The sequence below is a fragment of the Cupressus sempervirens genome, chromosome 7, assembly GCF_028749045.1.
Source record: "Cupressus sempervirens isolate cs-2001-9-10 chromosome 7, ASM2874904v1, whole genome shotgun sequence".
Lineage (NCBI taxonomy): Eukaryota > Viridiplantae > Streptophyta > Pinopsida > Cupressales > Cupressaceae > Cupressus > Cupressus sempervirens.
In genome coordinates, this window is record NC_143124.1 from 704880754 (window position 1) to 704886268 (window position 5515).

Here is a 5515-nt window from a genome sequence, read left to right on the forward strand (position 1 = left end):
CATCAAGAGAAAAATGTACATGATAATGTTACAATGAGAGATTAAGTCTTATTCTATTACATGTGAGCTAGCTTATTTATATAGGAACAAGTTGGGAGGATCCTTGGACAAGATTGAGACAAGTGTCTCAACTTGGAGGAAGTAGAGTCCTAGAGGAATCAACCACCTACCATCTAGAAGGGTGGTGTCCAAATTAGAATTAATCACATGTGATATCTTAGAAATAGTTGAAATTAAAAGGATGACTCACAATATCCTCCTAATTTATGAGCTCACCTAAGTAAACTTAATATAAGAGTTAAATGGAAAAGACCCATTTATTCTAACACCCCCCCTTAAGTGCAACTTAGGGAGACATACTTAAGCTCACAAAGCTACATGAAATGCAAGACATGTTAGGTACCCATGTACAAAATGCATAGAACATGAAATCTCTCATAAAGAGGAGAAAGAGGGAAAACCTCATAAAGAGCGATGAAAATGCAAGATGCATGATGGATGGAGTAATCAAGAACCCCCCATTATGACATACATCATGCATATATAATAGAAAATCCCTCCATAGGAAGGAAACAATGGAAGAGAGACCAAGTATCCCCTCAATGGAAAATGTATACTAATTATTGATGCTCTAGGTTTGATGTAGAAACCGTTCCATGAAAATTGAACCACATTCCTCCCTTTAGGAAGAAACAATACCAAAGGTGTATGAGAAACATCTCCCCTATCTATAAGAATAAACCTCAAAATATGTGGGGTCTTTGAAAAATGGTCAAGTGTCCCCATATCGATACTAAAGGCTAGCCCTTCCAAAACATGTGCACTAAACCACTCTGTTGAATATGAAAATTAATGATCTAGTGAGGATGAATGCAAAATAGGTACTAAATACTCACTTGTATCCTCTAAAGATATAGAGACCTCCTACAACTATTATATATAAGGATCCATAGTCACTTCAACCTTGAAAGATTGATCATGTGGAGTATGAGTGTGAGGGTCAAAGTGTTCCCTCACAACAAATGAAGAAGGATCCTCGTCATCAAAGAGAAGATTTAGATCATTGATGATGTCTCCCAAACCTGCAATGTAGAATTCCTCAAACAAACTTCAATTGTCTATCAAGGAGCAATCATGTGAAGATGTAGATGGAGGAAAAGGAGTATCTTATTGCACTAAATCATCTGAACATATGATTAAGGAAATCTCATCATCATCGTCAGGAATGTCCGTAGGTACAATTTCAATAGGAGGAGAAGTGATGGATGGCTCAAGAACTTGATCACATGTGAGAATACCCAAGTTTAGGTAGCCAAATTTATCCTCAATGTGTGAATCAACACTAGAAGTGTGATCATAATATGCTGAAGAATCACTCTCATCATTAGAAGCAAAGTCTACAAAGTCATATATGTGAGATCCATGATCAACCACTCCTATAGAAATGATCTCTTCGCTTTCTAATTCTCTAATAAGAACTGATTCTAGAGTGAATTCCATAGTCCTTCTTGTTGGCTCATTTGCGAGTTGATATATAGAAAGGAGATTGTGATTAAGATGGGGTACACACAATAGATCTTTGAAGGTTCTCTCCCCCTTACCAATTGTTCCTTTCCTAATCACATTCATTTAAGTATGATTTCCCATCAAAATAGGTGGTGCATTAAAAGGCTCAAATATAGATTACAAAGACTGTGAAGATGCCATATGATGAGAAGCTCTTGAATCTAGAAACCATCTCCCTGAATCATGACTTGAAGTAGAAATTAAGGCTTGACCTTTTCCCTTATCCTTTTTGAGATCCTTTCCTTAATCAAAATATGAAGAAGAGGATGAAGTAGTCATTCATAAAGGTAGATTTATTTTTTTCTTTTGAAAAAGATTCTTTAGTTCATATATATCCTTTTTGTATCAATGATGTTCTTCATGTCCAATCTTCTTGCAATATGCACACTTGAGAAAATCCTTCTTGGGTTTTTCCCATTTATTGGTAGAGTAGGTTGAGTGTTCTTTTCCATGCCGTGGCTTTTGTTGCCAATTGTTATGCTTCTTCTTTCCTTGATTATCTTGATTAGCCACCAATTCCTTAGGCTTTGAAGACTTGATAATTCTCATAGTCATTAACTTTGTTTGTTCCAACATTAACATTTCTCCAAATGACTCAAATGAAGGAGTGGTGAAAGCACTACCCATGGTCAATTTGTGAGTATTGTAACTTGAAACAAAGGCTACATATTCTGAAGGAAGGTTAGCCATTATATGGTGAATCAATTATCAACTCTTTATGGGGATACCACAATCCTTAAGTTGTGCTCTTAACTCATTAGCTTTGTTAATGAAATCTTGAATTTTATCAAAGTTCTTAGGATCAAATTTGAGAAGATTTGCTTGAATTGTGAATCCCATATCCTCATCCACTTTACCGTACAAATCCTCAAGTTTTTCCCAAGACTCCTTGGCATTTTCCAAGGGTGTAATGTGAAACAAAAGATCTTGAGAAATATGTGTTCTTATCATCCCTAAACCCCTAGAGTTTTGAATTCTTCAACTATATAGTTCCTTTATATCCATATTCAGATCTGTTGGTTCATTAATTATGCCAATGACATAATGATTCAATCCTTTCATTATTAACTTACTCCATACATTTTATTTCCATGTAGAATAATTATGTGGAGTTAACTGTGGAAATTCAAGAGAACCCATGATGCGAAAATGAAAGAGCATAAGAGAGAAGAACACAAGACAACCCCCCCAATCACTCAATCAAAGAATGCCCCCTTCCCCCCACTGGAAAAAAAATTAGATACCAAAAAAAAATCTTGGTTACAAAAAAAATCCCTCCTTGAAAAACATAGTCTGGGCACCGAGAAAAGGAGTCGACCACCAAAAAAACCTTGGTGACTGGAGAGCAATTGATGGTGGCTCTACATGTGGTTGGAAAGCTCTACTCAGGAAGAGGAGTTTGGGTGAGCCACTCTGAGGGTTTGGCCATATCAAGAACCTCGAGTAGGGTAAGGTTGTAGGCTATGTGGGAAGCTATCTACAGATCAACTATGAAGGAGGTGGCTCAGCTAGTGACAACACATGCTAGAGGTCACAATAGGTGGCATAGAGGGCTATGATCTGAATGGGCTACTTGGGCGAGCTAAGTATGCAAAGACTAGCATGTAGAGAAGGGTCATGAAATGTTGTGGCTGTAGCTAGCCTGTCAGAAATGCTTTGGTGGGCCTTTGAAAAATAAAAAAATTTGGGGGCAAAATCCGTGCCTCCAAGAAACTAGTACATAAATTTTACAAATTTTTGATTTATTTTTTGTTTATAACATATATATATATATATATATAATTGAAAAATTTAAACAAAAAAAGAGTAACAAAAAAAAATATTTAAAATAATATTTAAATAATATAGATATATATTTTAAATAAATAAAAAATATGCACATGCATATGGTGCAATAAAAAAATTCACCTCAATTTGCATGCCAAGAGTTTTGATGTGTCAAGAATCCAATTATGAGGTTCGTTTGGGCCCGAGGTGCTTCGAACAAAAGCTACTCTACATATCCAACTGGAAAACCTTTGAGTCCTTCAAATATGTCAAATGCTCCAAATTTCTTCAAACACAAGTGAGTAGCTTTCAAGTACGAGGCTTTGATACCATGTTAGAATTTGCATAACAAATCTAAAGGAACCAAGATTATAATCTGAAAGAAAAATACAAGCTACATGATAGAATTGAAGCAAGGACACAAATATGCAATATATTCATCAAGAGAAAAACATACATGATAATGTTACAATGAGAGATTAAGTCTTATTCTATTACATGTGAGCTAGCCTATTTATATAGGCAAGAGTTGGGAGGATACTTGAACAAGAGTGAGACAAGTGTCTCAACTTGGAGGAAGTAGAGTCCTAGTGGAATCAACCATCTACCATCCACCTACCATCTAGAAGGGTGGTGTCCAGATTAGAATTAATCACATGTGATATGTAGTGCCTCTTGTGTTTTTGGTCTATACCTTGTCTATTTTGATTCAAGAGATACTTGATACTCTTATTATATGTACTTTGAGATGACCTAAGGGTTGAATCTTATACTTTGATTCAGTACCATATATGCTTTACTGCTATGCTGTTCAGTTTATCATATTTGCATGTTGATGCCATTTTGAGATGATAGTAGATCTATGACGATATCTGATTATCTAGTATTTGGACATATTTTTTGATTATGTTATGTGATGGATTATATAGTATGGCGATTTACTTCGTTCTTGTTTCTTTATGCTTTATGCGAATGTGAGTGATGTAAATAGATTAATTAGGTATTTAATGCATTATTTCTTTAGCTATGATATTATATGCAATTGCACTTGATCGTGTGTTTTAGTGTGTAGGAATTATATCACTGGCAGTGGCACATGGAGTTAGCGATTCAACTATTCATATTTTACCTATGTCATCCCTGTATGGTCGACGTATCCTTATTTATTTGTTTAAATTAAACCTTTTGGTGATTATTAAATCTGAACTCATTTGCATTATGTGATTAGACTAGTGAGCGTGTCTATGCATTTAGAGGTTGGCATTATCATGAAAGTTGTTAAGTGATTTTCTATGATTTTAGGTTTTTGGGCTTTAAATCTTCTTAAATTTAATTTTTGACAGCTTTTCCTTAGGTGAATTTCTATTATGAGGAGTAACCTATTTTTGTTTGGGTCAATTTAGAGTCTAGCTAGTCCAATTGGCTATTTGCACTAATTGACTATTCACTTGAAAAGTAAGTTTGGAAAGAGAAATTTAATTCCTCACTTTTCTATTTTGGAATTGAGAAATTTGGAGAGATTTTCTAAAATCCTCATCTAAAGGATCTGAATTTTGTTCATTCTGGGAGTTGTGAGCATGAGATTTTCATGAGATCAATCTTGTTGGATCCGGCTCAGGAGACCTTGCTTTTTCGTCACTTTTGACAGTATTGGCGGGATATTTATTTTATTAGCTTGATTTTGGTTTTTCCCCCTTTTGCTATTAGGTAGGGCTTTCCAAATTTCTTGTTTCTACTTCATTTCAGCCTCTGTTTGTTGTAGTAGTTTGTTAGGAGGCTAAGAACTAGTGTTCCCCTCCATTTTTGTTAGCTAGTTCTACTTGGTTGGTTAGGTATGAACATTTTCTCAATTTTTGGGATGGGGGTTTGGGGTTTCATACCATTATGCTACCCGTTTTTGCATACGGTGTCCAAACCCAAATATGATTGGATTTTTGAGGTTTTCTACTTAAAGGTCAAATGGGTTTTAATTTTAGACTTTTCCAATTTTTGGGGGTTTTTACCTCATTTTATGTGCCACCCTATTTTCTTGAGTTTTCTTGGCATGAGTTTGGTTGTGGACTTGGATCATCTATTTGGATGTCAGTCAGACCATTGTTGCACTTTTATGTTGCATTGGGATATGTGTCACATCCATCCTCCCAGTTCTATTTTTAGTTGAGTGACTTTCTGCTTTGTATTC